The sequence below is a fragment of the Ipomoea nil genome, unplaced genomic scaffold (assembly GCF_001879475.1).
Source record: "Ipomoea nil cultivar Tokyo-kokei standard unplaced genomic scaffold, Asagao_1.1 scaffold0715, whole genome shotgun sequence".
Classification (NCBI taxonomy): domain Eukaryota; kingdom Viridiplantae; phylum Streptophyta; class Magnoliopsida; order Solanales; family Convolvulaceae; genus Ipomoea; species Ipomoea nil.
In genome coordinates, this window is record NW_017617143.1 from 857501 (window position 1) to 883510 (window position 26010).

At 39.0% G+C, this 26010-nt stretch overlaps 1 long non-coding RNA gene and 1 other non-coding gene across 2 annotated transcripts; one reads left to right on the forward strand and one right to left on the reverse strand.

The window, feature by feature from the left end:
- Window positions 1-3445: 3445 nt before the first annotated feature.
- On the reverse strand, window positions 3446-25495 carry LOC109176584. Its single transcript, XR_002053415.1, has 3 exons — window positions 25485-25495; window positions 14846-14853; window positions 3446-4206 (listed from the first exon to the last, which is right to left on the reverse strand). It is a non-coding gene; the product is annotated as an uncharacterized LOC109176584 (long non-coding RNA).
- On the forward strand, window positions 3774-3845 carry TRNAC-GCA. Its single transcript has one exon. It is a non-coding gene; the product is annotated as a tRNA-Cys (tRNA).
- Window positions 25496-26010: the final 515 nt, after the last annotated feature.

Consider the following 26010-nt stretch of genomic DNA (forward strand, 5'->3'; position numbering starts at 1 on the left):
GTACAAAATCCTTCAAATTGTATCTGATTAAATCCGGGTATTGTAGTCATCCCCCCCACCCTCCATCTCCAAACATTTTTTTGAATTTCCCATTTATCAAAAAACCCCACCCTTGATTCATTCTTCAGCTAATTAAATAGATGATCTATCAATGATGGAATTTCTATTCTGTTTACCGAATCACATGAAATTTTACCCAACCCCATATCTGGACGGACTATATGAAATCTGTATGAATCGAGGAATAAAGATCATTTTCTACTTCAATATTGGAGTTTGCACCAGATACAAATGGAAATCAATTGATAAAACATTCCTAGAAACAGAATTCTGCTGCTTAGACGTATTCATTATTAATGAATAGTATTTTTTTTTTATAGAATCTCAAAACAAAAATGATCCATTTCCACATTATGAAATATGATGATAATAAATTTTCCAATCTGCTTGAATATCAGAAAAAGAAATAGATTCGACATTTCATCTTTTCGCCGAGATAAAGACATAATAATCAGATACAATATAGATAGAATCTTTTTTAGAACAAGTAACCCCCTTTAGATGTTATTTTATGACTTTTATTGTTCAAAAATGATTCGCAGAGAAGAGAGATATTTTGACGAAATTGAGTTTTTTTAGTAGAATATGATATGATTGTGAAGTGTATAAGAACAGGAGGTTTTATTTAGTTGTATTTTATAAATAAACACGTGTGAAAATCGCTATAGTCTTCTCTTTTTTATTGTCTTGCCGTTCTATTCGGGGCAGCACGGGTTGGGTTCTATCAAAACAAAATTTAAATTTTCTATTCAATGCAAAATGAAAATTGCAGTATGAGAATTTTCTGATATCTGATAACCCTTTCTAGGGAACCTTTATAGGGAATAGCTAGAATATAAATAATAGATAGCCATGTAAAAATTTGTTTTTGTTCCAGGGTTTATATAGACTCCTAAATGTTGTTATAATTGAAATTGAGAAGGGTTTTTTGTAACACCCCCGATTTTCGAAACATTTAAAACTTATATAACAAGGATAACACCTCATTAAATCCCAAAGTATAACATAAGCGTACGGGGTGCTATGCCACACCTGGGCTAGAGAACCCAGGTGCACAGGCTATCTAACTAATATCCTCCGAAACATAAATGCATAACATGGCACGCAGGCCGAAAGGAAAACTACTCTACTTCTACGTTCCAGTCTAGCGCGCTCCAGTGCTCTAATCCTCTGTGCCTGAAAGCCAAATATATCTGTTCAGCGAGAAATGCTGGTAACCCACTCCAACGCGTTGAAATACAATACATATAGATATATATAGATATACGAAAACCATTTTGAGCATGAAGATATATCCTACGAACTCTAGCTTTTAAACCCGGGAATGACTCGACAGATAAGGTTAGACACAAGTAACAGTTATAACAAGCGTATACAATCCACAACAGGCAAGACAGATAAGGCTGAGCACAATTAATAATCATAACCCAACACAAACAATCCCCAGCATAAATCCCATAGTCACATCCCCCAAGATACCCATAATCCCAACTCATCCATATCTCATCACATAGCACACTTTGTTGGCGCCACAGGACCAATCGCATGCCCATACATGAGGGTCAGCGCATATAGCTCTGACACGGCCCCGCAGCACCCTGCCCCGTATCACAACACGGAGGGGTCGATCGCAACCGACCGATGAACCGCAGCTCATCATAGTTTGATCGCAACCAAACAGTGGACCGCAGCCCAAGAGTATGTCATCTGACCGCAGCCAGGAAAGTATGAACCGCAGCTCATGTAGAAACGTTTGATCGCAACCAAACGGTGGACCGCAGCCCGGGAGTGTAAATCTGACCGCAGCCAGCTTCTGAACCGCAGCTCAGGAATAACCAATCCGATCGCAACCGAATTGGGGTATCATGCACACATAACATATAGCAAGCACATGCAACCCACATTAACACATTGGGAAGGGGGAGAAAACGGATAACAAAATCTATGCGTGATCCTTCACATACTAAGAATGGTCTTAAGGGGTTCATACTTCTTCCACCTAGGTCAACGGGATACCAATTCAACTAGCATGCAATATATAAGACTCATAAACCTACGAACGGTACCCGAAACATCAAACTAGACACGGCACGATGAACGGAGTCCTTTGGGACACCACGGGGATCGGGGGAAACATCAAACGGGGAAGCCGGGGTCCCGAATGGGGGGGAATTCCAGCGGGTAGCCGGTGGCTGGGGGCCACCCGCCGGCTGCCCGCCGGTAAACACTGTTCCGGGCAGCGGGTCGCCGGCGGGCAGCTGCCCGCCCGCCGGCTGCTCGTTGCCGGAGATGCCCCTTCTGGCCGCGGGTAGGTGGCGGGTCCCCTACCCCCCACTGACTCTTTATACACAAAATGCCCCGGGAACCATTGTGGAACCCGAAACTATGCTTAGACACTTTACAACGCAATTAACGATCAACACGTAGACAATTAACGGATCAAATACGAGAAACGTACGGCACATAACCTATCATGCTTTTCTAAACATAATTGTTACCCAACATGCGATTTCCCCACCCGATATACCAAGAATAATATCATACGATTCAACCTAGGGTTCTAATCACTTTTATACCAACAAGAATACGATTCGTCTTCTAATTACAAGATTCGGTAAGAATATCACATAGGCATCGAGAACATCACACAAGCATCAAGAATGCCAACAAGAACATCAACCTAGGGTTCTAATTACTTTTACATCAACAAGAATACGATTCGTCTTCTAATTACAAGATTCGGTACAAATAACACACAAGCATCAAGAACGCCATACAATTATCAAGAGCAACATATAATCATCAAGAACTCCACATAATCGTTAAGAACATCATAATTATCAAGAATCTCCCGATATCAAGATCACCCATGGAATTATCCCATCAATCATCAATAATAACATCACAAATCATCAATACACAATAATATGGGGAAATCCTACGGGGGAAATCATAGCTATGAAAATAGGTTTTGTTGAGACATGGGTTACCTCTTAGCCTTAATTAATTCCTTGGCTATGAAGGGTCTTTCTTTAAGCTTTCTTGCTTTGTTGATTTCTTTTAAGGGGATTCTTGGAGCTCTTTTGGGGTGGTGGGGCGTTATTCTTGTGGGAGTTCTAGGTGCCTTTTAGGTTCCCTATTTATATATCTAAGGGTCTTATTTAGGGTCTAATCCTTTTAGGACTAGGGGTTGGGTTTAGGGATGAGGGATGAGGGCCCATGGACTATGGTGGGCCTTTTTCCCTAATTAATTATTATAATTTATTCTTTCTCTTGGGCTATGGGTTAATTAATTAATTGGTTTTAGGGGACGTAACACAGGGTGTTACATTTTTTTATTTAAAAAAAAAATAAATCAATATGATAGTTCTCTCTCAATTTGTATTTTTTTGTGTTATTAGGAAAACACTATTTTGATTTTGTGATTCAAATCCAAGAACTTTTCGTGCATGCGCAGTCATATTGTTAATGGTTCCAATTTTCATCAATTTTGTCTTTTGCGACTGAAAATACACATTTGACTTTTCAATAGAAAAGTGAGAGAAAGTTTTTTGTGTATTTTGAGATACCATACAATGAATCGAAAGAATGAATCAAATCCACTCAAAAAAAGGGAAGAAAAGAGGGCTTTCTTGTAGGAAAAATGAAGGAAAACAAAGCAAGTACAATAAAAAAAGAAGTTCAGTAATCTGGGAAAATTTTTGTATCATTTTGGCGACATGGCCGAGTGGTAAGGTGGAGGACTGCAAATCCTTTTTTCCCCAGTTCAAATCCGGGTGTCGCCTGATCAACAAACAAAAACCTCGAAATCTCTTCTTTTCTTCTATTGCTATAAGATAACAAAGATTCCGCAGCAGAAGCAGAGAAAATGGACTGGTGACTGTTGTCTTGATACTTGTTTGATTCTAAACATAGGGTGAGGTTTTTATAAAAGATGGACAATCTACTTGCATATTTAGGTCAAAGAAATATTCGAATGATAGAGGAGCTATCAAGACTTCACGATTCCCTTCTATTACTAAATACTAATTAATACTAATGTTTCTATTCTATTACTTATGTATTGGCTAATGACTGGCCTAGATTGGAGAGCCTGATAAGAAATCTAATTCAACTAAGAGTTCTGGAAAGGATCGAAGGAAGATACTTTCTAACTCACAAGAATCTCTGAGTGCTCAAGCATCCAATCAATATTTGATTGGATGGATAATGAGCTTTCCTTTTTACCTTTTTAGAGAAAAGGGCGAAAAGAAAGAATTTCTTTTCGGAAACCCCAAGTCAAGAATATACTGTCTCCCGCCGTTTCACATATCTAATATGGGCGGGGTACGGATTAGATCAAATAGGAACTAGCAATATGTAATAGATTTTGATTTCTCTTTTTCTGCTTTTTGCTTATGAAATATCAAATGAAGGTCAACAAAAAAAGAATAGGACTGAATTATTCCTTATTCCTACATGCTCCATTAGTAACATTCCCATGTGGGGTTATTGCGTATTTTTCTTGTGGTTAATGTTTCCAAATTAGAAACATTAGAGGAGTTTAAGCGGATTTATTAGATTGGTTTAGCAATAATGTTCGGTCAGAATCCCTTTTTTATTTTGACTCTGCGCGAAGGATTCCACTATTATTATTAGTGTATTATAATTAGTGAGGAAAAATCGAACAATTCCTTCATATTTATATTTATAGAGATAGGGGACAGAATTCACAATGATTTTAATTTTTTTAGTCCAACTGAATTCTTCGGCCAAATTTACAGTCACAGAAAAAGAGATAATACATACATATGGTCCCCTTAACAAATATATATGTATTTGGTGATTACACCGTTGATTTGGAAACTACAAAGTTACAAGTTACAAGCTTAACTCAGTGGCCTTTGCATTAACCCAAAGACGCATTAAGGTAACTAATCAATTAAAATCCTTAAATAATAAATTAGTCTTTTGATTATGTTAACGTTTCCAGGTTGTTACCTCATGTGAAGATGACTATGAGAAGCTTAAGCTTGCCACTAATTCAGAAGATAACCTTATGCTGTCAAGGAGTTTCACCCAGAAGGTAATTAAACAATAACAACGTTAGTTGTTAAATATGGCGATTAGTATAATTAATTTGATGGTTAAAACGGTAAAGGATTTTTTTCTACTTTTAGTCTCTAGAATTTTAAATCCTTGCTGCGGGCATTAATTCTTCCAAAAGGCTGAACCCCAACCCTGATCCGACAGAGCATTTGGAAGGGTGTAAATCATGGTAACTCAACTGAAGATGAACCACTCACTGTGCACAAGGAACCCCCCTCACTGCCGCTGGTGAGACTTGATCCCTGGTCATTCTTCCAAAGTTTCACCTCTGCGACCAGCACAAAGAGTAAATAATACCTCCACTGAGGCTTGATCTCATGACCTAAGCTGCGGGCATTAATTAATTTATTCTTCCCTAGCCTCCCATCTAATTTAGATCATAGTGACTTAATTGTCTCAAACTTATCGAAAAGGGGATCGCGGTCCACCGACTGGGTGCGTCAGCGGTGTGTAGGATCGTGGTCCGACGTTGAGTTCGTCAACGGTTCTCAAAGGGTTGGTTGCGATCAACTCCCCTCGTACCGCGGTACTGAGGTAGGGTGCTGCGGGGCCGTGTTAATGCTATATGCATTGACCCTCATGTTCGGGGCATGCGATTGGTCCCGTGGCGCCATCAGTAATGATGTGATATGAATGGTGATTCAGTAATGATGTGATATGAATGGTGATTCAATGATGATATGCATGGTGATGCAATGATGATGTGACGTGAATGGTGATTGGATGATGATGTGTTTGGAATTGGAAAGTGATCAGTGACCTGAGATGTGTATTCCTTGTGATGTTGTCTCTACTTAAATACTTATTGTTATTTGATGTGCTCATCCCTATTTGCTGAGTCTATTCCCAGTTTTAAAACTAGTGTCTCTTAAGTATATATCTTCCTGCTTCGAAATGATTTTTGTATATCTCTATATATCTATCTATAATGTATTTCAACGCGTTGGAGTGGGTTGCCAGCATCTCTCGCTGAACAGATATATTTGGCTTTCAGGCACAGATGAGTAGACACTGAAGCGCGCTAGAGACTTGGAGCATAGAATAGATAGTTTCCCTTTCGGCCTGCGTGCCATGCTTATATATTGACATTATTGAGGATTTTAGTTAGTTAGCCTGTGCACCTGAGTTCTCTAGCTCAGGTGTGGCATAGCACCTGTACTCTTATGATTATGTTTTGGGATTTAATGAGAATTACCCTTATTATATAAGTCTTAAAATTTTTAAAATTTTGGGGTGTTACAACGACCGAGTGGACTAAGGCTATGTCGTATTATGGAGGAGAAGGCGTGTTACAATGTAGAGCATATCACCAGTGGGGTGATGTTGAAGAAAATATATCACAAGTGGTTTCGTGTTACAATGTGATGAACATTACAAGTGACTTTGTGTAACAATACATTGGATAGATATGACAAGTGAGGGGAAGACCTTCCTATTTATACTAAGCAAGTCGGCTAAGCATTAAATGCTCAAGATGCAAGTGGCTTGACGTGACACACTCTTGTTGGTCTAGTCAATCGGTCGCTCTACAGCTATACGTAGGTTGATTGTCCAAGACAACAGAGCCATCACTCATGCATGCTGTCAGCCGCCCCTCCTGCAGGCGTAAATGGGTCTTCTTTACTTGTGGCGTAAGCTAAACTCTCCAACTTACGAAGTGGTTCACGCGGCAGTCCGACTAGGTGGCACAGACAGACCCACCGGGTGGCTTTGGTGGACCGACCGGATGGCGCTCTATTGGGTGACCTCACCAGTAATCTTGGAGAATCTTTACCCATTGCTAGGTTTTCAATACGAGCGGTGCAACCGGGTGTCACTCTGCTGGGTTCCTACTGACCCAGGGGCGCTCCATTGGAACCATACTGATTGGGGGGCACTCTGCCGGGATCCTACCGACCGAGTGGTACTCCGTCGGGATCCTACGGACTGGGTGGCACTCTATTGGGATCCTATTGCCGGGTGGTCCTACCGTGTATTTGCCCATCAGGTGTAATTCTTGATGTTTGAAATGAATTGAAGGATTTTTGGAGCATTTTGGATGCATTTAGAGTCAATGTGAGCAAAAAAAAAAAATCAATGTGAGCCAAGGAGAAGTTAAGAGAAGGGAAAGAAATACTTCCAAGGGAGGCAAAGCATTGTAATTTCAATGATTTTGGTGATATGGGAAAACCAAGGCAAAACTGAATATTATTTTTTTTTATTAAAAAGCAAGAAGTTGAAATTCTCACACAGTTCGTCCACTTTTTGGCATTTTGGTCATATCCCAACCTAGGAATGTCCAAATGAAGTGATTCTTGCGTCATTGGTATGGTAACGTGAAGGTCTATAACTCCTATATAGATCATAAAGTGAAATTATATAGTTTTAAAGGTCAAAATGAATGGGAAATGACAAGGCAGTGCAAACAAAAGTATAGCTGAAATTGGATTACTTGTACGACCACCTGTATGCCCATCCTACAAGCCATCCAGGTTAAGGCAGTGAGCATTTTGGAAACTTGGATGCCCTAAGGGATTGCCATCCCTGATACCATCTCTACCTGTTCTACCACTTATTTAAGCACGAATTAAACTAGATTTTGGTGGTTCCGACCCATACTCAAACCGTAGCTATTTTTCCGCCTTTCCTTTCTTATTTTTAGGTTATATTAGGCTTATATTTATGTTCTTTAACATTTTAGGAGCTTGTAATTGATAAGTTCTTATTTGTCTATATTTTCCCCCTCTTCCACTAAGTCATTTTGCTTAAAGATCATTCCAAATTTCATGAGATTAGGACTAAATTGTGTAATTTTGCAAGGAGTTTGGTTTGGAAAACATTGGAAGCAAAGATGAACATTTACATGCATTGTGGTGGACATTGGAGTCAAATGGAGCGTTTTGAATGCATTAGAAATCTATGGGAGCCAAGGAGAAGCTAAGAGGATGACTAAAACACTTCCGAGAGCCTAAGAGTGGTTTATTGTGACACCCTGGAATTTATTCTCGAAAAGCCAAATTGATTTCCTAAATATTGCCTAAGGATGAATTTAATTCTCTTACTTACATTTTGATCTCCTTTGACTTTTGCCTTGTTTTGACTTTTGCCTTGTTTTCCTAAATTGACTTTTGCCTTAGCTTGAATCTAGCTAAGGGAATTGTTTTAGCCCAATCCCTTAAGCTTTTGAAAAGAACTATTTATTTGGACTCTATTTAATGTCTTCTAGGACTTTAAAAACATAAGTATATTTCCCTATCCTATTTTATAAAAGTAATAGGCACATACCATATATATACTTGTTAACTTGTGGCCCAAGCAACATTTCTCACCCTAGTTTCCTTACTCTTGAATTCCCATCACTTAGCTAGCAACACACTCAAAACTTTTCAGCTCACTCTCCACAATTCCACACGCCACATTCACCCTATTCCCCTACTAAAAATGTTCTTCATTTCCCCGTGCTAGAAAACCAAGCAAGTCCCCACCTTTCTCACTCACCAAGACTAGGAAGGGTAAGAAGTAGCTATTTAGAGTCTTTATTAGTAGTTTTCTTACTTCTTCATCTAAGATTTTACTCTTTGTGTTTGGGTTTGGGATCTTGGTTGAAGATTATGTTGATGAGGATGTGCTAGGGTGACTTTGAGGAAAGATTGAAGGTTTTGCTGAGCTAAGAAGGCAACCCTATGTCCATGAAAACCTACTTTAAGCTATACGATGTGTATTCTTGACATTCTTGTGTTTATGTTCATTTTAGAGCTTGTATCTAGGTTGTTCTTTGATGTGTTATTGCTTCTATTCAAGTCATATTTGTTGTTGATGAGTGTATTGATGTATTTGGACTTGGATTGCACATTCTTGGAATTTTTCCCGAAATTGATTTCTCTCTACAGGGTATGTACCAGCGGGTACATCTGGCGGGTAGTTTTCCACCCGCTAGTACCTTTGTTCCCGTGGTGTGTTTTGGCGGGCACTTTGCCACCCGCCCGAACCGTCCACTGGTACGTTTTGTTGATTCCTTGATTTGTTGTTCCCCGGTTGTTTGTGAGTATTTATTGATGTCTCGTAAGTCTAGAGCGGTGTATTATGAACCCTATGATTAGGATTTGGAGTCTTGAATCATGATTAATATCCAATATTGCTATTCGTTGGATTATTTGTTGAAGTGATGATGTACGTTTGAATCCTTGTGATTACTCTTTGACTTGTGTATTAGCATGTTGTTTCTTGATGCAAGTATGATCTACTTGAGATAGCCTTTGCTTGATTCTTGATTGAGTTGATAACGTGAGCTTATCTATTCATTGTGACACTTTGTTGGAATCCATTATCGTTGAGCCTTTGTCTTTGGAATATCCTTCTTGTAATCTCTCTTGATATTCGTTTGATCTATCATTGTGAGCTTGTATTCTTGTTGTATCTTATCCGTTGAGAATTCCTTGGATTAAGCTATTGATTGAGCTTATTCGTTGTTGAATACACCTTCTTGTGGAATATATTCCTTTGCTTTATCTCTTATGATTCCTTGTGTATTGAACTCTTGTTGTGATGATTGAGCTGGTACGGTGGACAGTATGGGGATTTCTTACGGATTCGGGATGTTGGTTTGACTCGTGTTGTGTCTTTGACCCCGCGAAACCACGATTATATCCTGTTGAGTCGTTGCGATGACTCCGCTGAATCTTTTGAGATGGTGGTATTACCACGTTCGGGTCATTGCGATGACCTCAGTTGCATCTCTTGTGTTACTTGTTGAGATAGAACCCTCCACACTGATTCACCACTGTTGTAAGTTGTTGGGATTGACCTTGTGATGAATACTTGTTGATTGTGTCCTTTTGTGGACTTGGTGATAAGTGCATTTTTGCCTATATTTTTACCCCTTCTTGAACCCATTTTATTTCTTAATTGCCTAAACACTTGTGTAAATTGTGACTAATTTATATTGGTTTTATTTCAAGGTGCAATCGTTCACAACAAGTGAGGAATTCAATGATTTGTGGAAAGATACGAGCAATTTTTTGATCAAGATATCAATCAAAGAGTTTGGAATGCATTTAGGAATTTTCATGAGCCTCGCACCCCCTTGCCTACGCACATCCCTCATCCCATCCGAGATCTGAAAAAAAAGAAGCAGGTGGCGTATCCCCTCGAGTACGCCCGTACGCGTGCCCGTATTTCCATTCCAGTGAACACTAGAATAAATCATACTGCCTCAGGGATGGCCGTACGGGAGGTAGTACCTCTGTGCTCTGTTCAATATATAGGCGCGGATTCACTCATTTTTACACGGTTTTGGACCTTGTTCCAACCCTAGACATTTCCTTTCACTTCCTTTCATATTTTAGTGTTAGATTAGGCTTAGATTTAAGTTCCACAACATATTTCAAGTTTGTAATCAAGGATTCAACACTTGGATTCCAAGATTTGCCATCCATTCCTTAGTGAAGTTTTCTTTCTCTTATCTCTTTCTTTTGCAAGATTTATGTTTAATACTTGTGTTTTTTGCTCTTTATGCTATTTAATCATGTGTAGTTAGTTTTTGGACTTAAGTTAGGGTTGTATTTTCTATCTTGATGCTTGATTTGTGATTATTGCAAAAAGGGGAAGAACTCTAACCTAGGGTTCTTGAGTTTATGAAGGATTTGTGTTTGTATATTGTTAATGCTGGTGTACAACATTCACTAGCATGTTTTGGAGGATTCTTAGCCTCAATGAGAGTTGGGTCAAGACTCCAAGCTACTCCTTACATAAACCCGATTTTTCCTATGAAAATGGGGGAAATTGGGAGTTTTAAATGCTTTATGTTCTTGAAGAACTTGGAGTTTATTCACCACGAGAGTGGGGAAATTCCTTGTTCTAATCCTTGTTAATTTGCTCACGTGAGTGACTTATAGACTAGGATTCCTATGTGCATCCCCTCTATTCCTTGGTTGTGTGATTTTCTTCAATCCTTAGGTTGTGCTATGCACCTAGAAGATAATACTCCCTATCTTGAGTCCTATTTCTTTATTTCGTGTTTACATCTTGTTCATATGTGCTTGTGTTATTTTGTTTAGTTACCGTAGTCTTAACTTCGTTATGATTTGCTTAGCTTCTTGTTGGTTTCCCTATGATAGTGCCTAGTTTATTGTGATTGCGTATTGCGTGCCATATCCCCCAATCCCTTGAGGACGACATAACACACCTGAGCTCACATCTTATTTTTGCTACAATCACTTGGTAACTTGAGATTGATGTTGATTGCTTGACCTTGGAGAGAACTATCTTTGTTGATTGCTATGATTGTCTTACTTTGATCTTTATTCTTGATCCTTAATTTTATCTCGTTGATGCGGTCTATTTCATTGATCTTGTGGTCTATTGTGTACTGTTGAGTATATCTCTTGTGTGGTTTGGCTTTGAGCCCATTCCTCGTGATTTTACTGATTAGAGTTTGTTAGGAATAAATTGTAAATTTTGATGAGCCGAATGTATTTTTGAAAAATCAAGTAGTTCCCATTTTTATTCTATTTGAGTCAGTTTGAGTCTACAGAGTATGGTGCACCCACATCATGCAACCCATGTACAAGTCTTGAAGATCATAATTTATTTGAAGAAGTTAAGCGGGATTATAGCTTAACACAATTATGATGCAGATAAGTCACCAAGAACCATGCTAGAGGAGTTGGATGATATGCGTGTGAGCTATGTCAAATGATCTTAAGTTTGAATCAAGTGAAGCATTTTTACCTTGCTTGGGAGACTATCTCCACCGTATGGGAGACTAACCTCCACCATATGGGAGACTAGCTAAACCGTATTGGAGACTATCTAAACCATATGGGAAACTAGCTTGGAGACCAACTAGCTAAAATGGAGACCAACTAGCAAGGAGACTAGCTTGGAGACCAACTAGCTAAAATGGAGACTAACTAGCTAAATTGGAGACTAGCTGAGAGACTAACCCTATCTCCACCGTATGGGAGACTAACCTCCACCGTATAGGAGAATATCTAAACCATATGGGAGACTAGCTTGGAGACTAGCTAAACCGTATTGGAGACTATCTAAACCATATGGGAGACTAGCTTGGAGACTAGCTAGCATGGAAACCAACTAAAATGGAGACCAACTAGCATGGAGACTAGCTAAAATGGAGACCAACTAGCAAGGAGACTAGCTTGGAGACCAACTAGCAAGGAGACTAGCTAAAATGGAGACTAACTAGCTAAATTGGAGACTAGCTTGGAGACTAGCTGGGAGACTAACTAGCTAAATTGGAGACTAGCTGGGAGACTAACCAAGTTGGAGACTAAGTGGCCTGGAGACTAAGTAAATTGGAGACTAACAAAGGTGAATGCACAAGTCTCGCAAGAGCCATGCACCAGATGAAGAAACACACCAAGTATGGTGGACCAAGCATAAAATCGAAACAGAGCATCTCACCATGAACAACGATGAAGTTTCTACAGAGGTTCCAATATATTGTTTTACAAGGATCATGAAGGAGAAAATATCTGATATATTTTCATCTGAACATCAACTTTTTACGATGGAACCGGAGACGCTCGAAGGATGCTGATTTACGGAGAAATTGTTTCATACTCAAGCAAGAATCAGCAGATAAATTATTTGATCAACTTGACATGTCAGAGCATTTATGAAGGACAAGAAAAATCAAGCTTTCCGCGCCGACCTTATTCAAATCTTGGACACTACAAAATTCAAGACACGGCAACGGGCAAAATATTCAAATCATCTGACAAAAGGAGAAAAGACTTCTACCTAATAATTCAGATCAAGTTGACAATATTATTTGATCAACTACAATTCAAAATGGACGATCGAGATCGAAAGTTGATCAACGGGCAAATAGCTTTCTTTGGCTATAAATTGCCCAAGCAGACTTGAAGACAGGTGGACACTTGAACAAGAGCAGAATACGAAAAACAAATCCAATCAATCATCAAGTGATATATTGAGCTATATACGAAAGAATTCAAGTCTGATTGAGAGAAAAATTTTATCTCTTTGTAAACTTCTCTACTGAGTGTAGAAAGAGGGCGGAGTAACAAGAGAGAGTGAAAAACCCTGGTTGAGTGTAGCTTTATGCGTAGCACTCGGTGTAAAGGGCAGAGTAACAAGGGGAGCTTGTGAAAACCCTGTGAGGACGTAGCTTTGTGCGTACTTCTCGTGGTGTAGGAGTACAGCTTGGTGCGAAGTACTCGGGAAGGCGGAGTAACAAGAGGAGCTTGCGAAAAACCTTGGAGGAGTGTAGCTTTGTGCGAAGCACTCGGAGAAGTGTCGGTGGACACTTATTCACTATTGTATCTGGGTGATCAAAGAATAGTGAATTTCCTCCTTGAAGTGAAAGGAGAAGAGTGGACTAGGAGGATTACACCACCTCTGGACCACTATAAACTTCTCTCTCTATTTACTTACTGCTCATATATTTTGTGCATGCTTATTCTAACTGCGAACTAACCCCATTACAATTTATCGCATATCTTTATCTGTCTGGGTTTGATAGTTCCCACGTTTGCATGCAAGCCAAACTTTACGTATATCATCCTTGAACCATTTCAAGTGTTTCTAACGTGTTGCATGTTTAGAATCTCTCTTTGAGCACCGCACTATTAAGCATAACACTTTACCGCTACCCATTCCGCTGCACACTCTAAGTTGTTTATCTTGTTGATGCTTGTTACTTAGAGTTGAAATTACCAAAGTGTTATTTGCCTTGTGTGTTTTCGAAGAAAGTTTGAAAAGTTAGAGAAGTCTATTCACCCCCCCCCCCCCTCCCCTCTAGACTTCTCACCACCCTTTCGGGACCAACAAGTGGTATCAGAGTGGTTGTCTATTTGAGTCAATTTTGACTACTAGATAGATCTCAAAATCTTCAAGATAAAGAGAGATATAGTTCTCGCTCAAAATTTGCTTTTCTCACTTAACAAATTTGATGATTGGAAAATTCGAATGCAGGTGCACTTATCTGCTCTAAATGATGAAATGTGGGAAGTCATCACAAATGGTCCTATCAAGATCATGGAAGTTAACACCGCTGCCGCACTAAATCCAGATGCTCCAAAATATATTCCAAAGCCAAGAATGGAGTGGACAAGTGATGATAGAGGGCGAAATAATTTGGAAAACATTGCCAAAGATATTTTGTTCAAAGCGGTCGATGACACCATATTCCCAAAGATTCGAAAGTGCACCACAGCAAAAGAAATATGGGATACACTTATCGGTATCGGTGAAGGCGACGAACAAGAAAAAGACAACAAACTAATCATCGCCATGAAGAGGTTCGAAGATTTCAAAATGCTACCTAACGAAAGCATCACCGACATGGAAGCTCGATTGATCAAAATCCTTGGAGAAATCACGGATCTAGGAAAGACCATTACCCAGAAGGAAATATCGCTCAAAGTGTTACGCGGACTACCTACAAGTTGGGATATGGAGGTGACCGCAATGCGCGATCATAGAGATCTAAGGACATTATCTACGGATAAACTCTTTAGTGATCTTAAGGCGTATGAGTTCGAAATGAAGACACGAGTCGAAGAAGAACGTGATGAACGAACATCCGCACTAATGGCCGAACAACCATCCTCATCAAGAAAGCCTGGACATTTTATGGCCGAATGTCCACACCCCAAGGTGGACAAAAATTCGAATACTTCTCCACAGGTGGAATACAAATCCAAAGAGAAGAAATTCAAAAAGGGAAAACGGAAGGCACTAATAAGCGATCCGCTAGAAGCAAGTGAATCCAAAGAATCATCTAGTGACGAAAGTGATTCATCACAAGAAGATACGCCGCTACTATGCCTAGTGGGCAAGACATCCGAACATGAGGAATGCTTAATGGCGCGTGAAACCGACGAAGAGGTATCTTCTAGCTCTTTTAGTTCTTTTAGTTCCGTTGACACTTCTTTCGAGACTCAAGAATCATTTCAAAGTCTTATGGAAGATTGTCAAAAGGTCATGGCCACTCATACTCAAATCAAAGAGCGCAATAATATGTTAATCCTTGAAAAGGAAGAAATGTCACAAAAATTGCAAAATGCTCTAAATGAAATGAGTAACTTGAAAGCCGAAAATGTTCGACTTCAAGAAGAGTGTAAAGCTAGAGAGGTTCGAGAACATAACCTTCGGGAAGTAATCGCATCATTTACAAATTCATCCAAAATAATGGATAAAATGGTAAACATGCAAAAACCCGCTGGAGATAAAACCGGACTAGGCTACGATCCATCATGTTCTCAAACCCCTGTGAAACTGACTAATTCTACTACTACTTTAATTAATAAAGTTCCAATGGTAAATTTTGTAAAAAGTCAGTATAGCACAATGAGACAAGGAGTTGGTAATCAAATAAATGCCCAGAAAAATGTTGCAAGGCCGAATCCAAAAATTAATATCTCGGATAGGCAACAAAATTTTAAAAGGCAAAAATTTGTATCTCCAAAGAGAGCCAACGAGTCTAGTGCAACAAAACCTCATAGGAATATGGGAAGAATTCCGAGAATTGGGGCTGGGAGATTATATCCCTCAGAACAAGATTGGTCGCTTGAAGACAAACCATGGACCAAGTCCAGATTTGCTCTTTTTCATAGGATCAAGCAACTATCTACTTCCCAACCTGCACCAAAGCATTATTCGCAAATGCGTTATGATTATAGAGTCTTTAATGGTTACAAATCACCTACTCTTGGATCAGTGGGATCTAGGTGGATTTGGATGCCAAAAATTACTAACACAAAAGGACCCAAACAAGTATGGGTACCTAAAAATAATTAATCTTTTTTGCAGGAAGTTTGGTATTTCGATAGCGGTTGCTCTCAACATATGACCGGCAATAAAGCTAGTCTAGTTGAGTTCAAAAGTATCGAAGGACCAAAAGTAGTTTTTGGTGGAAACGATCGATATGGAATGACAAAAGGAACTGGCGCAATTGTGAAAAATGGTCTACGAATTGATGACGTATCTTATGTCGAAGGATTAAAATTCAACTTGTTTAGTACAAGTCAATTTTACGACAAAGGATATCTCGTAGAATTTTACAAAGGCAAATGTCAAGTCAAAGACGAATCTACGAATGAAGTCGTACTCGCCGGATCAAGAAAGAAAAACATGTATGTTGTAGATTGGAGTACAACGAAAGATTCTGTATGCTTGATGGCAAACAATTTGAATGAAGCTAGTTGGGAATGGCACAGGAGGCTAAATCATATGAATTTCAAAACCATCAACAAGCTTGCCAAAAATAAGTTAGTCGAAGGACAACCCAATATTGTGTTCAAGAAGGATCAAATATGTGACGCATGCCAGAAAGGAAAACAAATCAAAACATCATTCAAAGCCAAAGCTCAAGAGTCAACATCAAGACCTTTAAGTCTACTGCACATGGATTTATTTGGTCCAGTAGACCCAGTAAGTATAAGTGGTAAGAAATATACTTTGGTTGTTGTTGATGATTTTTCTAGGTACACATGGACAATATTCATCAAGAAAAAGTATGAAGTCTTATCAAAGTTGCCAGAGCTATTGAAGCTACTACAAGTCGAAAAAGACATGAAGATTGGAACAATACGAACAGATCGAGGAACAGAGTTCGTGAACAGAGTGATTCAATCGTACTGCAATTCACAAGGAATTTTACATCAATTATCTGCCGCACGAACGCCGCAACAAAATGGCGTAGCTGAAAGAAGAAATCAAACACTCAAGGAAGCCGCACAAGTCATGATATCAGCCGCCGGACTACCAAAGAGATTTTGGGCAGAAGCAATCAACACGGCGTGCTATACTCAAAATTGCAGTCTAATCCACAAGTCTTATAACAAAACACCATATGAATTATGGAAAGGGAGAAAACCCTATCTCACCTATTTTCATACATTTGGTTGTAAATGTTTTGTACTTGTTAATGGAAAGTCTCAATTAAAGATTTTTGACGAGCGAGCGGACGAAGGAACATTCTTGGGATATTCATCCACCAGCAAGGCATATAGAATATTCAAGAAATCAACAATGGTGGTAGAAGAATCGATTCACGTTGTGTTCGATGAAAATCACGACAAAAATGGCAAAGATAGTGAAGGTAATCGTGATTTAATTATTTCTAATGATATGTTGGAAGATAATGTGTTGCAGGAAGTAGAAGAATCAAGTGATATGGGTACTCACCAAATTGAGGCAATATCCAATATGATACCCGAAATATCACGCACACCTACAACCGAAATTGCACCCGGAATTCCAACGGAAGAAATTCCAGTAGATGAACGCGAAGATGCACCCGTCAACAATTCACAACAAGTGGAATCACAACAAGTACTCCAACAAGAAGGAAACTCTGAGAATCCAACAAGTTTCCAACCAAATCGAAAATGGCTAAGAAGTCACACACATGACTTAGTCATTGGAAATCCGAGGGACGGAGTAAAGACACGATCATCTTCTAGGAACCAACAACAAGATGTATCAACAAGGGATGCAATGTTCTCATGCTTTCTATCACAACTGGAGCAAAAAGAAATTAACGAAGCCTTAGCCGATCCAAGTTGGATAGATGCCATGCAAGAAGAATTAGATCAATTCAAGCGCAACGACGTATGGAAACTTGTTCCAAGACCAATGCACCAAAATGTGATTGGCACTAAATGGGTCTTTAGGAACAAAGCAAATAAAGATGGCGTCATTGTTAGGAATAAGGCAAGATTAGTTATGAAGGGGTACTCACAAGAAGAAGGTATTGATTTTGATGAGACATTCGCCCCCGTCGCACGACTCGAAGCAATCCGAATATTCCTAGCTTATGCAGCGCACAAGAATTTCATCGTATATCAAATGGACGTAAAAAGCGCATTTCTTAATGGCTTACTTGAAGAAGAAGTTTACGTCGAACAACCACCCGGTTTTGAGGTAAAAGACATTGGTGATCAAGTCTACAAATTAAAGAAGGCATTGTGTGGGTTAAAACAAGCTCTGCGAGCTTGGTATGACACCTTGTCAATGTTCTTAATTAGTTGTGGATTCACCAAAGGTCTAGTCGATAAAACCCTCTTTAGAATTCAAGAAAATAATCATATTTTATTAGTACAAATTTATGTTGATGATATTATCTTTGGAAGTACGGATAAATCTTTATGTGAGAAATTTTCTAAGCTCATGCAGAATAGGTTCGAGATGAGTATGATGGGAGAATTAAATTACTTTTTGGGATTGCAAGTCAAGCAACTTGAAGAAGGAATTTTCATAAATCAAGCCAAGTACACAAGAGATCTTATCAAGAAATTTGGCGTAGATGGAAAATCCTCAGTCAAAATTCCCATGAGTACATCTCAAAAATTGGATAAAGATGATGAAGGAAAAGATGTCGATCAAACGATGTATCGAGGAATGATTGGATCGTTACTATATCTAACCGCAAGCAGACCGGACATATCCTACTCGGTTGGCGTATGTGCAAGATTCCAATCAAAGCACAAAGAAAGTCATCTGATTGCAACCAAGAAGATAATTCGATATCTTAAAGGAACAATCAATGTGGGATTATGTGAGAACAATTAAAGAAGGCATTGTGTGGGTTAAAACAAGCTCCGCGAGCTTGGTACGACACCTTGTCAATGTTCTTAATTAGTTGTGGATTCACCAAAGGTCTAGTCGATAAAACCCTCTTTAGAATTCAAGAAAATAATCACATTTTATTAGTACAAATTTATGTTGATGATATTATCTTTGGAAGTACTGATAAATCTTTATGTGAGAAATTTTCTAAGCTCATGCAGAATAGGTTCGAGATGAGTATGATGGGAGAATTAAATTACTTTTTGAGATTGCAAGTCAAGCAACTTGAAGAAGGAATTTTCATAAATCAAGCCAAGTACACAAGAGATCTTATCAAGAAATTTGGCGTAGATGGGAAATCCTCAGTCAAAATTCCCATGAGTACATCTCAAAAGTTGGATAAAGATGATGAAGGAAAAGATGCCGATCAAACGATGTATTGAGGAATGATTGGATCGTTACTATATCTAACCGCAAGCAGACCGGACATATCCTACTCGGTTGGCGTATGTGCAAGATTCCAATCAAAGCCCAAAGAAAGTCATCTGATTGCAACCAAGAAGATAATTCGATATCTTAAAGGAACAATCAATGTGGGATTATGGTATCCCAAAGAAGGAGATTTTACACTAACTGGTTATTCAGATGCAGATTTTGCAGGTTGTAAAATAGATCGAAAAAGTACCTCAGGGACATGCCAGTTCTTAGGGGGAAGATTGGTCTCTTGGTTCAGCAAAAAGCAAAACTCCATAGCTACGAGCACTGCCGAAGCCGAATATATTGCAGCTGGGAGTTGTTGTGCACAAATCTTGTGGATGAAGCAACAATTATTGGACTATGGGATTAAGTGCGAAAATGTTAGCATTTTATGCGATAATACTAGTGCAATCGCCATAACCCAAAATCCGGTGCTTCATTCGCGAACCAAGCATATCGATGTTCGACACCATTTTATCCGAGACCACGTCGAAAAGAAAGATTTGAAAATCGATCACGTTCCCACGGAAAATCAAATTGCCGACATTCTCACAAAGCCGTTGTGTGAATCTCGTTTTGCTACTCTAAGGCATGAAATGGGAATGATCGAAATGAGCTAAGCAATTTCTAAACTTTTTTTTTAATATGTTCGCACTATGCATGTTACGTGTTATTTATGTGACCTACGTGTTTTATTTTTTTTGAGAGCATATGTTATATTTGTGTATACGTGTGATATATATTTAGTTGTGTACATGTTTTCGTAAAATTTATATGTTCTTAAATGTGTTAAAATTTTATCTTACGAAATTTGCGTACATGTGTTTTAATGAATGTGTATCTATTTATTTGTCACGTTTTAGAATAATTAATTTGTGTGATTTATTTACTAAGTGTGTTTAATTAAATTAATTTGAGCTTAGTATACAATTAAGGGGGAACAAATCTCAGTTGGGTTAATTTTGTAGATAAAGCATCTATTTAGGGAGAATTTAGAAATTTGCATGTTAGGTGGGTTTATATATATAAAGTTGTTTCCTGATACAAAGTTTGCCTTATTTCTTGAAGTATCAAAGTCAAAAAGGTTAGGCCCAAATATAGAAAGTCAAATGTTTTAAATGTGTTTGGAACTTGTAGCCTTTCAAAATATTAGGTATCTGTCAGTCCAAATTTTAATCAGATCTCTTTTCAGAAAATTTATTAGCTTTATAGAAATATGAAATCGAGATGATAATATTTATCCGGAATATATTTATTGGTCTAACAGATTATTTTTGAGATTTTTTTTTATCTGATTAGCTCCAGGTTGGCGGTTATTTGAAGCACAATTTTTGGCGCCATGTACCCACAAATGGAGTATTTAAATCTGAGCTGGCAAATTTAAATCATGTGGAAGGTCGAATTTATCCTCAAGGAGATCAATACTCTCTCTCCATCCACTAGAGGGCAAAGGAGTATTTTCGCACATGTTTTTCCCTCAATCCTAACAGGTAGAAGAGGAGACCCAAAAAGAATACAATTCTTCTCCTTCTTCCTCTCGCCGGCCGGATTTTTCGGACAAGAAGAAGCCAAACATCTTCCAATGCTTCTATACCCATCCAAAATCTTCTACACATAAAAACCCACCACCCAAACCCAAAATCTCACACAAATATCCTCTAAATCCAAATACCCATACTCCCCACCATTTTTCGGACAACACTGCCGAAACACCCAATTTTTTTTCACCAAAAATTCCTAAACTCAAGTTCTATTCAAATGGAGGTTGATCAAGTGGAGATGGAGACAATCACTACCGGAGGGACAAGGAAGTCTAGCCGTGTGCTTAGTGGAATGATACTCGACATCATCGACTTCAACAAACAAGTGGAGGACAAAGCTTTAGGGGTAAAAATTATCAACTCTCTTGAATCTTGTGGGTTGTTAAATTTTTGCACCTTTAGATATGTTGGATTTTACAAGGATGAAGTGATCGAGTTATATATGCATGCTAGAGTTCAAAATGGTTCAATTATTTCTATGGTCAAAGGAGTTGATATAGAAATAAAAATCGATGATTTTCGGAGGATTTTCAATCTTGTTGAAACAAATTTGCGGGTAGAAAATCATGTGTTTGCTATTAATGCCACTTGGGCCGAGGTACGCGATGCAAACGCACCGCTAGCTCCTAGGATAAACGGCAATAAAAAGGATTTGAAGAAGGACTACGAACTCTTGTTGGATATTATACACAAGTGTGTTGAGTCTAGGTACCATTGCCGTGACAAGTTGTCGGGAGATAAATTGTTGATAATGGATATTATTTTGAACAATGTTTGTGTTGATTGGGGTGCATTTGTGTTTGGGAGATTGTGTGAATCCTTAAAGAAGGCAAAACCTTTGGTAGATGGTTGGTTTCAACAGGAAGTCAGTTATGGTTTTGCAATTGGTGAAATTTTGAGGACAAAGAATGTGACTTTATCCAAAGCCAAACATGCCACAAACCACAATTACCTCTTTCGGCCAAACACAACCGAACCCAAAAATCCCACGGTACCCACAATACCCAAGCCTACCCGAAAAACAATTTATTCGAGAGCCAAGCAATGAAGGATCAAACACCCCTGCCATTCGATCCAATGAAGAACAATCAAGCCACCGAATAACCACAAGACCCTTACCCTTCCCAAACCCGAATCCTTTTGTCCTAGACAGTCACGGGATAGTTGAAGGAGCAACTAGATTGGAGGTTGATGCAGTTGAGTGTGACCAAGTTGAGGTTGGGAGTGTTGAGAACATACCAACAATTGGGGCGGACAGTGTACTTTTGGAGGAATTTGAGCGTGCACTAACTTGGAGAGCTTGGAGGTTGGGAGATCACAATAGGTTGGCCGAAACAATAGGGCCAAATACTTTGGAAAGAGAGGAACTAGTGTTAAGTTGGCTAGGCACACGTGATCTTGCCCGAGCCACCCGTTTATCGGTAATTAATTCTTGTTTCTTGACAAAGCTTGCAAGAAAGAAAAGGACCGAGAAAAGTGTCATGGTTGAAGCCGCATCGGAAGTGCCGATTGGAGAGTTTGATCCTAATGAAATCCGCCGAGCAACTATCAATTCATTAGAGGAAATTCGAAGAGCACCCGGAGAGGGATCTATGGCACGGATTGATGATGGAGGATTATCGAAGATAGACCTGTATCCTGCCACTGTTGGGGATGAGAACTTAAGCTATGAGTCTTGCTTTCCCCATCCCGCAACGGAAATTACGGGATCTATTCATGATAATGAGAGTGCACCGAGCCATCAAATCTCTTTGAATTTGGATGAAGCACGAAATTTGCCTACCTTGGCACGGCTTGCGAGTTCTATGATCAAGAACACCCGAAAAACCGTACCACCCTGTTGCTTTGTTACAATAATGAGGAGGCCGAACCAAATCTTGCCGAAACAATGCTCACTACTCCTCAAGATGATTTTACTCATTCATTGTCGAATCCAACACCCCCAATGCAAGCCGAAACAGTGTTCAATGTTCAATCCTTACGGGAGGAGATTGTTGGAGATGTCAAGGTAATTCTGCAAGAGTCCACAGGAGGATTAAACACCAAGATGGATGCAATGGACAACAATCTTGATGGCTATCACAAATACATGGTGGACTGTGCTTTGCAATTGTTCAATAGGCAATGCCTATTGAAAAGTGAAATTGATACGGCAAAGGAGGAGTTAAAGAATGAAGTGATAAAATTGTTTGTTGAAATGGGAAAGCTTGGGTCCGAAACAACCTCAAGGCTCAAGCTATTGGAGCAACAAATGAAGGGAGTTCTACAACAATCCCACATCAACATGGACCTTCTTGAAGGTGTTCGTGATAAGCAAAATACTTTCCTCGGAGAGCTTTCAAAGGTTTATTAATGCTGCCGAAAAGGGGGAAGGATTGGCAAGTCATTTTGTACCACAAGCGTATGCATATGCATCATCACAACCGAGAGCTCCACGACCAAGAGGAGGACCATTGGTGGAACTTGTTCGACCGTCAACAACACCTAGAAGCCGCGGAAGCATGATGGATTATCTTAGAGGTACTTGCCCTAGCTCAAGCTCAACCCGTCATGATGTGTTGCCACCCACGCCAATTGCACCAATGTCGAAGCCTATTGCTACAAGGATACAAAAATTGCAAGAGCTTCAAATCGAGTTCGGACATCGGAGTGAACAAATGAGCGATGGTCGTACGTTCGATGAATGCATCTTTTGGCACGAAGCAGGTGTGTTGAAAGGAGACAACATAAGAGAAGCTTACGGTAACTACGTGACCAGACAAGTAGCAGCACCTTTTCAACACAAGGGCCTCGAGAAGGACTTCAAGAAATTGAGGGCTCACATCAATGCTAAATTAAGAGAGAGGTAAAAATTTGATTGACAAATTTTTTGGTGTATAATTTATTTTAGCTAGCACATTATCTTCTGATACTATATCTATGCTAAGCTAAAATGGGTTGAAAATGCATGACACAAATTTTGGTACCATACGTATCTAGTGTGTCTTAGTTATTTTATTTATTTGTGTTTAGTATGTTACAAGATTTTAATTTGGACTTAGAATTAATATTGTAACAGGTATCATATGAGAATATAAAATTTAGGGGGAAGAAAAAATTCAAGCTAAAAAGAAAAATGACAACCCCACGATCAAAGTCTCAAATATACGTTTAGGTTGTCCAAATTGAAAAATCTATAAGTCTCAATTTTTGTTAAACCCGTCAATTGGCTAGTCGAAATAAAAGCAATTAAAAAGAAATTATTTTTCAAAATTGACAAAGCCAAAATGACTTGGGTATAAGTTTCGGCATCATCAAAAAGGGGGAAATTGTTAGGAATAAATTGTAAATTTTGATGAGCCGAATGTATTTTTGAAAAATCAAGTAGTTCCCATTATTATTCTATTTGAGTCAGTTTGAGTCTACAGAGTATGGTGCACCCACATCATGCAACCCATGTACAAGTCTGGAAGATCATAATTTACTTGAAGAAGTTAAGCGGGATTATAGCTTAACACAATTATGATGCGTATAAGTTGCCAAGAACCATGCTAGAGGAGTTGGATGATATGTGTAAGAGCTATGCCAAATGATCTTAAGTTTGAATCTTAAGTTAAGCATTTTTACCTTGCTTGGGAGACTATCTCCACCGTATAGGAAACTATCTAAACCATATGGGAGACTAGCTAAAATGGAGACTAGCTAGCTGGGAGACTAACAAGCTAAATTGGAGACTAGCTGGGAGACTAACAAAGGTGAATGCACAAGTCTCACAAGAGCCATGCACCAGATGAAGAAACACACCAAGTATGGTGGACCAAGCATAAAATCGAAACAGAGCATCTCACGAACAACGATGAAGTTTCTACAGAGGTTCCAATATATTGTTTTACAAGGATCATGAAGGAGAAAATATCTGATATATTTCCATCTGAACATCAACTTTTTACGGTGGAACCGGAGACGCTCGAAGGATGCTGATTTACGGAGAAATTGTTTCATATTCAAGCAAGAATCAGCAGATAAATTATTTGATCAACTTGACATGTCAGAGCATTTATGAAGGACAAGAAAAATCAAGTTTTCCGCGCCAAACTTATTCAAATCTTGGAGACTACAAAATTCAAGACACGGCAACGGGCAAAATATTCAAATCATCTGACAAAAGGAGAAAAGACTTCTACCTAATAATTCAGATCAAGTTGACAATATTATTTGATCAACTACAATTCAAAATGGACGATCGAGATCGAAAGTTGATCAACGGGCAAATAGCTTTCTTTGGCTATAAATTGCCCAAGTAGACTTGAAGACAGGTGGACACTTGAACAAGAGCAGAATAAGAAAAACAAATCCAATCAATCATCAAGTGATATATTGAGCTATATACGAAAGAATTCAAGTATGAGTGAGAGAAAAAATTTATCTCTTTGTAAACTTCTCTACTGAGTGTAGAAAGACGGCGGAGTAACAAGAGAGAGTGAAAAATCCTGGTTGAGTCTAGCTTTGTGCGTAGCACTCGGTGTAAAGGGCAGAGTAACAAGGGGAGCTTGTGAAAACCCTGTGAGGACGTAGCTTTGTGCGTACTTCTCGTGGTGTAGGGGTACAGCTTGGTGCGAAGTACTCGGGAAGGTGGAGTAACAAGAGGAGCTTGCGAAAAACCTTGGAGGAGTGTAGCTTTGTGTGAAACACTTGGAGAAGTGTCAGTGGACAATTATTCACTATTGTATCTGGGTGATCGAAGAATAGTGAATTTCCTCCTTGAAGTGAAAGGAGAAGAGTGGACTAGGAGGATTACACCACCTCTGAACCACTATAAATCTCTCTCTCTATTTACTTACTGCTCATATATTTTGTGCATGCTTATTCTAACTGCGAACTAACCCCATTACGATTTATCGCATATCTTTATCTATCTGGGTTTGATAGTTCCCACGTTTGCATGCAAGCCAAACTTTACGTATATCATCCTTGAACCATTTCAAGTGTTTCTAACGTGTTGCATGTTTAGAATCTCTCTTTGAGCACCGCACTATTAAGTATAACACTTTACCGCTATCCATTCTGCTGCACACGCTAAGTTGTTTATCTTGTTGATGCTTGTTACTTAGAGTTGAAATTACCAAAGTGTTATTTGCCTTGTGTGTTTTCGAAGAAAGTTTGAAAAGTTAGAGAAGTCTATTCACCCCCCCCCCCCCCCCTTCTCTAGACTTCTCACCACCCTTTCGGGACCAACAGAGTTGATTAGAGATATACTTATGTATTCCCAAGTCTCAAAACTATTTTATGTATCAAATGTATATCTATGTATCTTTACACATTGGAG